The 12,362-nt window shown below is 40.1% G+C and overlaps 1 pseudogene across 1 annotated transcript; it reads left to right on the plus strand.

The window, feature by feature from the left end:
- The first annotated feature begins 571 nt into the window (after nucleotides 1-571).
- On the plus strand, nucleotides 572-3,149 carry LOC308357910 (small ribosomal subunit protein eS6-like; annotated as a pseudogene). Its single transcript has 3 exons — nucleotides 572-576; nucleotides 871-1,373; nucleotides 3,097-3,149. The product of its transcript is annotated as a small ribosomal subunit protein eS6-like (transcript).
- Nucleotides 3,150-12,362: the final 9,213 nt, after the last annotated feature.

Below are 12,362 nucleotides of genomic sequence, written 5' to 3' on the forward strand. Positions count from 1 at the left end.
GAGGACAGCATTATCCTGATCTCAGAACTAGATAAAGACGCCCCTAAAAAAGAGAACTACAGGCCAATATTCCTGATGAATATAGATGCAAAAATTCTCAATAAAATACTAGCAAACCAAATGCAAGAATACATTTTTAAAAATCTTCCACCACAATCAAGTGGGATTTATTTATGGCTTGCAAAGGTAGTTGTATTTGCAAATCAATGTGATATACCACACTAATAAAAGAAAGGGTAAGAACCATGTGATGATCACTTCAGTAGATGCAGAAAAAACATTTGACAAAGTACAACATCCATTCATGATAAGAAAAAAAACCCTCAATAAAGTAAATTTAGAGGGATCATACCTCGACATATAAAGGCCACATATGAAAAACCCACAACTAATATCCTAAATGACAGGGGGAAACTGAGAACTTTATGGTCAGGAACAAGACAGAGTTGTCCACTCTCACCACTTTTATTCAACATAGTACTAGAAGTCCTAGTTACAGCAATCAGACAACAAAAAGAAATAAAAGGCAACCAAATCAATAAGAAAGAAGTAAAATGTTCACTGTTCACAGATGACGTGATGCTCTATATAGATACCCTAAAGACTCCACCAAAAAACCTGCTAGAACCGATAAACAAATTCAATAAAGTCTCAGGATACAAAATCAACATATAGAAATCTGTTGCTTTTCTATACACCAACAGTGAAGTAGCAGAAAGAGAAATTAAGGAATCAGTCCCGTTTAGAGCTACACCCAAAACAAAAAGATACCTAGAAATATACCCAACCAAAGAGGTGAAATACCTGTACTCTGAAAACTATAAAATACTGATGAAGAGATTCAAGACGCTGTTTGTCGTGGCACCTCAGAGGTGGTCAGGTGAAGCTGAACATCTCTTTCCCAGCTACTGGCTGTGAGAAACTCATTGAAGTGGATGACGAATGGAAACCTCATACGTGTTACGAGAAGCGTGTGGCCAAAGAAGTTGCTGCTGATGTCCTGGGTGAAGAATGGAAGGGTATGTGTTCCAGATCAGTGGTGGTAATGACAAACAAGGCTTCCCCAAGAAACAGCATGTCTTGACCCAAGGCTGTGTCTGTGTGCTGCTGAGTAAGGAGCATTCCTGCTACAGACCAAGGAGGACTGGAAAAGAAAGTGCCAATCTGTTTGGGGTTGTGGATGCCAATCTCAGTGTTTTCAATTTGGTCATTGTTTTAAAAAAAGAAAGGCAAGAAGGATAATCCTGGACTCAACTGATACTACTGTGCCTCGTTGCCCAGGACCCAAAAGAGCTAGCAGAATCGCAAACTTTTCAGTCTCTCTAAAGAAGATGATGACCACCAGTATGTTTTGAGGAAGCCCCTGAACCAAAGTGCCCAGGATTCAGCATCTTGTTACTCTACGTGTCCTCCAACACTGAGCCACCCAGGCACACCTGGACCACTTTCTAACACCATACAAAATGGATTAAAGACCTAAATATGAGACCTGAAACACAGTAACCTCTTTGACATTGGCTATCAAAACTTCTTTCTAGATATGTCTCCTGAGGCAAGGGAAACAAAAGCAATAATAAACTATTGAAGGGCGCCTGGGTGGCTCAGTGGGTTAAAGCCTCTGTCTTCGGCTCAGGTCATGATCCCAGGGTCCTGGGATCAAGCCCTGAATCGAGCTCTCTGCTTAGCAGGGAGCCTGCTTCCTCCTCTCCCTCTCTGCCTGCCTCTCTGTCTATTTATCTCTGTCTGTCAAATAAATAAATAAAGTCTTAAAAGAAAATAAACTATTGAGATTACATCAAAATTAAAAGCTTCTGTACAGTGAATGAAGCCATCAACAAAACTAGAAGACAACCTATGGAATGGGAGAAGATATTTGTAAATGACATATCTGATGAAGGGTTAGTATCCAAAATACATAGAGAGCTTATAAAACTCACTCCCCAGGGACATCTGGGTAGCTCAGTTAAGTGTCGAAATTTTGATCTCAGCTCAGGTCTTAATTTCAGGGTTGTGAGTTCAAGCCCCTCATTGGGCTCCATGCCCAGCATGGAGTCTACAAAAAAAAAAAAGAAAACAAAACACCCCAAAAAGGAATAATCCACTTAAAAATGGACAGAAGACATGAACAGACATTTGACATACAGTTGGTCAAAAGACACATGAAAAGATGCTCAACACCGCTTATCAGGGAAATGCAAATCAAAACTGCAATGATATATCACCTTACATTTGTCAGAATGGCTGAAATCCACAACAGAAGAATCAACAGGTGTTGGAGGATGTGGAGAAAGAGGAACTCTCTTGCACTGTTGGTGGGAATGCAAACTGGTGCAGCCACCGTGGAAACAGTATGGGGGTTCCTCAGTACACTAAATATAGAACTACCCTACAATCCAGTAATTTCACTACTAGGTATTTACCCAAAGAATACAAAAATATTTATTCAGAGGGATACATGCACCTCAGTGTTTATAGCAGCATTATCCACAATAGCCAAATCATGGAAACAACCCAAGTATCCACTGATTGATGAATGGATAAAGATGATGTGATATGTGTGTGTGTGTGTATAATGGACTATTATTCAGCCATAAAAAAGAATGAAATCTTGCCATTTGCAATGACATGGATGGAGCTAGAGAGTATTATACTGAGCAAAATAAGTCAATGAGAGAAAGACAAATGCCATTTGATCTCATTCATATGTGGAATTTAAGAAACAAAACCAAAAAGCAAAGGTAAAAAAATAAGAGAGGAAGAGAAAGAGGGAGATAGACTGCACATCAAGAAACAGACTCTTAACTATAGAGAACAAATTGATGGTTACCAGAAGGGAGGTGGGTTGGGGGATAAGTTAAATAGGTGATGGGGATTAAGGAGTGTACTTGTCATGATGAGCACTGGGTGATATATGAAAGTGTTGAATAAAAAAAAAATGAAGTAGACTTGAACTCTAAGAAAAAAATAAAAGTTGAAGTAGAGTTGACACACAGTATTACATTAGTTTCAAATGTACAACATAATGATTCAACAACTCTACGTTATGCTATGCTCAGACGCTTCCCACAATTATAGCTGCCATCTGTCATCCTATAGGCTATTACAATACCAGTGACTATATTCCCAAGGCTGTGCCTTTATCTCCATGACTTACTCATTGCATAACTGAAAGCCTGTACCTCCCACTCCCCTTCACCCATGTTGCCCAAGTCTCCACCCCTCCACTTCTGGTAACAATCAACATGTTCTCTGTATTTATGGGTCTGTTTCTGCTTTTTTTTGTTGTTGTTCTTCTTATGTTTTATTTTCTAAATTCCTCATCTCATGTGGTATTTATTACGTCGTCTTTATCCATTCATCTATGGATGGACACTTGGATTTGTGTATAACATCTTCCATGTCTTGGATATTGTAAATAATGCTACATAAACATGTATCTTTTCAAGTTAGCATTTTTGTTTTCTTTGGGTAAATACTGAGTAGTGGAATTACCAGATCATATGGTATTTCTATTTTTAATTTTTGGGGGGACTCTACTGTTGTCCACAGTGGCTGTACCAATTTACATTCCCACCAACAGTGCATGAGAGTTCCTTTTCTGCCACACCCTTGCCAACACTTGTTATTTGTTGTCTTTTTATTCTAGCCATTCTAACAGGTGTAAGGGGATATCTCATTATAGTTTTGATTTGTATTTCTCTGATGATTAGTGATGTTGAACATCTTTTCATGTGTCTGCTGGCTATCTGTATGTCTTTGGAAAGATGCCTATTCAGGTACTCTGTCCCTTTTTATTTGGATGATTTGTATTTTTGATGTTGAGTTGTATATGTCTTTGTATATTTTGGATAGGAACCCCTGATCAGATATACTATTTGCATATATTTTCTCCCATTCCATTTACCATTTCATTTTATTGATAATTTCCTTTGCTGCACGAAAGCTTTTTATTTGATGTAGTCCCAGTAGTTTACTTTTGCTTTTGTTTCCCTTGCCTTACGAGACATATCTAGAAAAATGTTGTGACAGCCAATATCAAATAAATTTATTTCCAATGTTTTCTTCTAGGAGTTTTATAGTTTCATGTCCTACATTTATGTCTGTAATCCATTTTGAGTTTATTTGTGTGTGTGTAAGAAAGTTAATCAGTCCACTTTTATCACTATTTTTATTTTTCAGTTGATCTTTTTAAGCTGTTGATCCATTTTTGAAAAATGGAGATAGGCTATACATACCAGTAAATAGTGAAAATGCAAATTTAATAGACAACACACTCATTTGATAGACAAAATGAAATGGCCAACACAATTTTATATGCACATATGCAGTCTTTGGGGATATCATTAAGAACATACTAATTAAGAAATGAGATGTTTATTAAAATTGTAGTTAATGTTATGTGTCAAATTTGAGGAAACATATACACACCCCAAATTATCTTTTTCCCCTGGAGGGCTTGACTTGCAGACCAATTAGGAACACCCGTGATTTGAGGATCTTACTTGAGAAATAACTGCTGTAGATGACGGGGAGCCTTCGAGGGAGGTTAAATGGGAGACTGACAGGTCAGGCCTTAGTGTGACCATGTGCAAATTAGAGGTGAAGAGATGGTGGAAAGGGACATTGGTTAGAAGTCTATTTCTGTGCCTTAATTAGGACAGCAACAGTGGGAATACAGACTCTAAGGCAAAAAGAGATGAAAACCATCTCTTTGGGAAAAATGTATGGTCAGCCTTGGTACTGCTTCCCAGGATGAGAGAGCAGCTGTCGCTAAGAACAAGCACAGGGAGCTTATACTTCCCTGAACCGCTGTCTTATGGTGCCAGAATAATAATAATAATAATTATTATTATTATTATTATTGCATTTCATGACTTTATTTTAGTTTTTCTTTTTTCTTTTTTAGATTTCTTGTTATTTATTATTGAAGTGTAGCTAACATGCAATGTTTTATTAGTTTCACATGCACAGCATAGTGATCTGACAATTCTGTACATTATTCAGTGCTCGCCCTGGTAAGTGTAGTTACCATCTGTCACCACACAATGTAATTGCAGTATTACTGACTGAGTTCCCTCTGCTATACTTTTCACCTTTGTGACTTAGTTATTTTATAACTGAAAGTTTGGAGCCCTTAATCCCCTTCCTCTATTTCACCCATCTGCCCACCCACCTCCCCTCTGGTAGAATTTATTCTTTTAATCTTTTTATTTTTAGGTCATTATAGATTCACATATGGTTCTAAGAAATAATACAAAGTAATCTGGTGTCTTCTTCACCCAGTTTCTCCCTAGGGGAACATCTTGTGTAATTGTAATAAATATCACAACCAGGAAGTTGACTTTGGTACTATCCATCAACCTTATCCACCAGTTTTAGATCACTTGTGTATGCGTGTGTGTTTAGCTTTCTGCAATTTTATCACATGTAGATTCATGTATCTGCCACAACCACAGTCAGCATATAGAGTAGTGGTCCCTCGTGTTGCCCTGTGATAGCCACTGTCACTGTCCCCCCAACACACACACACACACACACACACACACACACACACACACAAACTCACACACACACCACCTCCTAAGCTCCTGGCAGCCACCATTTGATTTCCAGATCTGAGATTGTGTAGTTTCCAGAATGTTCTATAAATGGAATCATACAGTGTATAATCTTTAGAGATTGGCTTTTTTCAGTCATTGTAATTCCCTTGAGATCCAGCCAAATAGCTTTGTCCCTTTTTATTGCTGAGTATATTCCATGGTCTGGATGGACCACAGTGTGCTTAACCGTTCACCTATTGAAGGACATTTGTGTTGTTTCCAGTCTTCAGAATTGATTTTTAAAAATCATTTTAATTTGTTCTTCAAAAACAAAAAAGTTTTCACTGCAATTGGTGAAAGAATACGTGGAGACAAAATTAATAATCTTCCTCCTGCCTCCTCGGCAATCACTGTTAACGGCCTTGTGCTTATCCTTACACACTTTTCTCACATACAAATGTGCAAACAAATACTAGAAGGTATTTTTTGTTTGTAGAATAATGTGTTTGTATTATATGCTTTACACCACAATTAGCCTTTCTTGATAATACTTTATGACATCCCTCCAGTCCATTTGCAGCAATACACCTAGGAAATACCAAAATGGGTACAGTAGTGGACCAGGACCTCTGGTCTGGGCAGGACGGGGTAGGCTTGCCTCTCCCTGCTCCTCCCTGCAGAGTGCAGCTGTTAACTCTGGAAACAGTACAGGTGACAACCAGAGAACTCTGCAAGGTGGAAAGAGAAAGGTGAATTGCTTGGGATACCAGGGCTGGAGGAACAACATAGGGGAGGACATTTTTTTTTTAAAGATTTTTATTTATTGCAGCGTCTGGGTGGCTCAGTGGGTTAAAGCCTCTGCCTTCGGCTCAGGTCATGACCCCAGGGTCCTGGGATCGAGCCCCGCATCGGGCTCTCTGCTCGGCGGGGAGCCTGCTTCCCCCTCTCTCTCTGCCTGCCTCTCCGCCTACTTGTGATCTCTCTGTCAAATAAATAAATAAAATCTTAAAAAAAAAAAGATTTTTATTTATTTATTTGACAGAGATCACAAGTAGGCGGAGAGGCAGGCAGAGAGAGAGGGGGAAGCAGGCTCCCCGCCGAGCAGAGAGCCCGATGCGGGGCTCGATCCCAGGACCCTGGGGTCATGACCTGAGCCGAAGGCAGAGGCTTTAACCCACTGAGCCACCCAGGCGCCCCGACAGAGGACATTTTACAACCACCTCCCCCACCAGCTGAAGAAAGTAACCTGCTCCCAGCATTTTCCAACCCCCAGCCTAGCAGTAGAAGACAGCCCGGGTGGCACGAGAGCTCCACCAAGGCCAGCTGAGTCAGGCAGCCCCAGCAAAAGATTGGTTGAGGACTTGCTGACACCAAGAAGGGGGCAGTCCCATTTATGTCTAGCAACTATGGAGATGCTTTTCCTCCTATCTAGGTCTGAGACCCTCTTCCCCACTGAAAGACACATGGTGACCAGTGAGCACTCTCACCCTGAGACACTAGGTGGCCAGAGACACTGGCAAGAGGAATCTCACCATAGTCAGCACCTGGCCCGGGAAGCCTCTTTAGTCCCACCAACCCAGAGGGACCAGGCAGCCGGCCTGGAAAACTCCTTTAGCCCCCTCAGACAGCATTAGCAGGAACCAGAGGAGCCCCAGTGGCTCCAGATAAATTAAGCATCCCAAAATAACATCACAAAAGCTCTGAAAATTAAATTGTCATTGGAACTGCAGCCCAGAAAAGTAGGCCAGGCCCGCTTATAAACATTAAACCTGAACAAGGTGACTGCTTGCTCAAATATAAGATTTAAATAGGACCCAGTGCCTCCTAACATAATAGCCGAAATATTCAGGATACAATAGAAAATCACCTGTCTCACCAAGAACCAGGCCGACACAACTTGAATAGAAAAAATAATTGACTGATGCAACACTGCGGTGAATAGATGTTAGAATCTCTTGACAAGGATTTTTTTTTTTTAAGATTTTACTTTGTTATCTGTCAGACAGCACAAGCAGGGAGAGCAGCAGGCAGAGGGAGAAGCGGGCTCTCCACTGAGCAGGGAGCCCGAAGCGGGACTTGATCCCAGGACCCTGGGATCATGACACTTAACCTACTGAGCCACCCAGGTGTCCTGTTGACAAGGATTTAAAGCCGCCATCATAAAAAAAACTTCTACAACCAATAACAATTTCTCTCGAAATAAAAATATGGACAAGTCTTATCAAAGAAAGAGAAGTTGTAAAAAATAGCTAAATGGAAATTGTGGAACCGAAAATACAATAGCAAATTTTTAAAAATTGCTGGATGAAGTCAAGAGTAGAATGGAGATGGCAGAAAACAGAATTAATAAATTTGAGGCTAGAATTTATCAACCTGAACAGAGAAGAGTTGACTGAAAAAAAAAAAAAAGAGATCAGAATCTTAGGAACAATAGCAAAAAATATATTTGGACCATCAGAATCTCAGAAGGGACTGAAAGCTTTCAAAAAATAGCATTCAGGAGTGCCTGGGTGGCTCAGTTGGTTGAGCAGCTGCCTTCGGCTCGGGTTGTGATCCCGGGGTCCTGGGATCAAGCCCCGCATCGGGCTCCTTGCTCAGCGGGGAGTCTGCTTCTCTCTCTCCCTCTGCCTGCTGCTCTGCCTACTTGTACTCTCTACCTGTCAAATAAATAAATAAAATCTTTTTTTTTTTTTTTTAAAGATTTTATTTATTTACTTGACAGAGAGAGATCACAAGTAGGCAGAGAGGCAAGCAGAGAGAGAGAGAGGAGGAAGCAGGCTCCCCGCCGAGCAGAGAGCCCGATGCGGGACTCGATCCCAGGACCCTGAGATCATGACCTGAGCTGAAGGCAGAGGCTTAACCCACTGAGCCACCCAGGTGTCCCAAATAAATAAAATCTTAAAAAAAATTTTTTTTAAAATAGCATTCCAAGAAATAATGGCCAGAAACTTCCCAAATTTAGTGAAAAACATAAAACTACTGTTCATCTAATTGGGATTTATTTATTTGTCTAAAAAATTTTTAATTTATTAATTTATCAAAACAGGATAAACCCAAAGAAATCCATGTCAAAGCACATCATAATTAAACTTCTGAAAACAAAGGACAAAGAAAAAATCTTGAAAGCACCAGAGAGAAACCACATGTTATCTCCAAGAGAACACCAATTCAAATGACAACTAAGTTCTCATCTGATACTCTCTCTGGAGGCTTGAAAGAAGGAACACTACATCAAAAACTAATGATGTATGGTATGGTGACCAACATAACACACACACACACACACACACACACACACAAAAGAAGTGGACATTTTTCAAGAGCTGAAAAAGAAGAGCTATCAACCCAGAATTACATGTCCAGCAAAACTATCCTGCAGAATGCAGGGAAAATGAAGAATTTGCCATTGTGAACATACCTTAAAAGGATAGCCAAAGGAAGTTTTCAGCCAGAAACGAATGTTAGAAGAAGGGATGTTGGAGCATCAGAAAGGAGGAAGGAACCATGGCAAGAGCAGTAATATGGGTCCAGGCAATAATTATCCTCATGAGTTATATAAATCATGTTTGACAATCAAAAACGATTATAACATCATTTGGTACTCAAGACAATGATATTTAAAAGTGGGGAAGTAAAGGGACTTAAATGGAAGGAAGGCTTCCACACTTCACCCAAAGGGGTAAAACGTTGATACCAGTAGGCTGTGGTGTCACACGTATGTTGTAATACCCAGAACCACCACTAACCAAACTACATAATGTGATACACTCAAAAACACTGTGAATGTAAAATGGTATAGTTGCTGTGGAAAACGGTATGGAGGTTCCTCAGAACGTTAAAAACAGAATCACCACACGGTTCTATGTGGAATTAATGGCAATTTCACTTCTGGGTACGTACCCGAATGAACGGAAAGCAAAGGCCCAAAGAGTAATCTGTACAACCATGTTCATAGCAGCATTGGTCACAACAGCTAAAACATGGAAGCAAGAACCCAGGAGTTCATCATCGGTTGAATGGGTAAGTGAATGTGGTATATTTATGCAGTGGAATATTATTCAGCCTTAATAAAGGAAGGAATTCTGCAACGTGCTACAAAATGGGTGAACCTGAAGGATGTTATGCTAAGGGAAATCAGCCAGTCATAAGACCGTATGGTTCCACTTACATAAGGTTTTCAGAGTCGTCAAAATCATAGACAGAAAGTGGAGTGGTGGTTGCCTGTGGCTGGGGGCGGGAATGAGGAGTTGTTACTTAATGAATGTAGAGTTTCCAATTTCAAGATGAACAGATTTATGGAGATGGGTGGGGTGATGCCTATGCAACAATGTAAATATATACCTAAAAATGGCTAAAATAATAAATTTTACATTTTGTGTGTTTGGTCACAATGGAAAAATTTGAAAGGAGAAAACAATATGTATATAAATCAAGATGAGATTCTAAAAATGTTTAAGTAACCACAGGAAGGCAAGACATGAGAAACAGAGGAAACTGGGGCGCCTGGCTGGTTGAGTCGGTGGAGCATGTGACTCTTGGTCTTGGGGTTGTCAGTTCAAGCCCTATTTGGGTGATAGAGATTACTTAAAAATAAAATCTTAACAAAAAAAAAAAAAAGGAAACAGAGAAAATCATACCAAAATGGCCAAGATTTGTGATAGCCCCCAAATGGCGTTAGCCCAGATGTCCTACAACAAGCGATTGGTTAATGAGAGCACACCTGTACCAGGAACACTACTTAGCAATAACAAGGAATGAGCCAGTGATACCCATAACCACCTGGATGAGTCTAACGAGAATTATGCTGAGTAGAAAAAGACAATCTCAAAAGGTCACATTAGTATGATTCTCATTACATAAGACTCTTGAAATGACAACATTATCAGCCTGGAGAAAAGATTACTGGTTGTCAGGGGATGGGGGAGGGGCAGGTGGGCAGTAAGGCTGTCCAAGGGCACACGAGATCCTTGTGACAATGGAGCAGTTGTGTATATGGATTGTGGTGAATACACCCCTACACAGGTGTTAAGTTGCACAGAATTACACACGAATAAGTACAAGTAAAATTGCAGAAATGTGAGTAATCAGCAAATTGCATCAATGTCAAGATCCTGGGTGAGACCAGACTTGTGGAGATGTGGATGTGTTTATTACCTTGATTGTGGCGATGGTATCACAAGTTTATACATATGTCCAAACCCACCAAAATGTATACATTAAATGTGTGCAATTTTTAAAATACGAATTACAGCTCAGTAAAGTTATAAAAAAGGGAGAAAAAAATCCTGGGTATGATATTGTACTGCAGTCTTGCAGGATGTTGCCTTTGGAGGAAACTGGACAAAAGGTACATGGTATCTCTGTATTATTTCTTAAAACTGCATGTGAATCTATAATTATCTCGAAGTTTAATTGCTAAAAAAAAAGAAAAGAAAAGAAAAGTGAGACACTGTGATGCACCACAATTGGTTCTAAGAAACAAGCATGAACTTTGGGCATCACCTGGGATGTGCTGGACCAGCTCTGGACCTAACTGAAGACTTTTTTGAGTAACGATCAGCATGTAACCAGTCATACAGGGGCTTGTGGACTTGCTCTGTCCAGCCAAGTGGAGGGGAGGAAAAATCAATTCCTTCCCCCATCTTAGGGTCTAGAGTCTCATCTGGATTTTAGTTCTCATCTGTTCCCTTATGGTGGTTGTAATTATTTTCAAGCCACACCTGTGGTCCGAAAAGCAGTTAAAATTCCCGGGAGTCGATGACACATGTGGCGTCTGCCACCGTTTTGAAAATATACGACTCATCCTAGGAGACTGGTTATTACCTCCCAAATCAGACTTCAGAAATCCCCAGCGCTGTCACCAGGGACACTGCTTGTCTGTGTATGGGTAAGGCCCATCAATCAACTCTTTGAGACTGGACTAACAGAAAACCAGTGAGAAAAGTACATTTCTTGTATCATAAAAATACTTGTTCCGGTAGCATAAATCTGGAAACAATCTTTCATTCCTACCTTTATTTTGCTACGTTAAGTCCAGATACAATATAAAGGAAGAGAAAACGATTAGGTTAAAATGACCTTTGTTTTGTCATTGAACTCAGCTCTTGGCTGTCAGGCTCTCTGGATTGCCATTCGGGAAGACATTCTCTCTCACCCTCTGGGGCTTTCGGAAGGTTGCAAGTTTGCCAGCACACACGAGTCCAAGCTGGGAGGGACTCTGTCTAAAGGCCAGGGCCAGGACATTACCTTCTTCTGTTACTTTCTTAATATAGAGTATCCCACAATATTGTGTTTTTTCTACTTTTCATAATGGAAATCAGAAATGGAAAAAAGATTAAAAAAGAAAAAAGAGAGAGAGAAAGAAAGGAAGGAAAGAAGGAGGAAGGAAGAAAGAAGAAAAAAGAAAGAAAGAAAGAAAGAAAATGCAACAAAGATGAGTTTTCTTTCCTATCTGGAAAGCATCCCACTAACTAATGTTTTTGCTGGCTTTAAAAGACTTGGGTCAATCTGTAACTTTAAAGGAATCAAAACTTTTTGTCCCTTCTATGAACATTTTCGACACATTTGAAACAACAGAGTGTAGTTTGTGCAGTACAAATAGAAGATATACTGTTTCTTGTTTTCTCCACAAAAGGCTCTGATAGAGTTGGAAAATCTGAAGTAGAGAGGGCAGAAAGAGGTCAAGGTGTAATTTTTAAGAGCCCAGGACTTCCAGAACATTCACATCTTTGAAGCTGAGAAATTACTACCACCAGGTGGCAGCAGAGGCCTTGTTCAGAGAATCTGATCAATTCCCAGGTCTGAACAGAGGTTGAGGATAAA

Source organism: Martes martes, assembly GCF_963455335.1.
Source record: "Martes martes genome assembly, chromosome: 17".
Lineage (NCBI taxonomy): Eukaryota > Metazoa > Chordata > Mammalia > Carnivora > Mustelidae > Martes > Martes martes.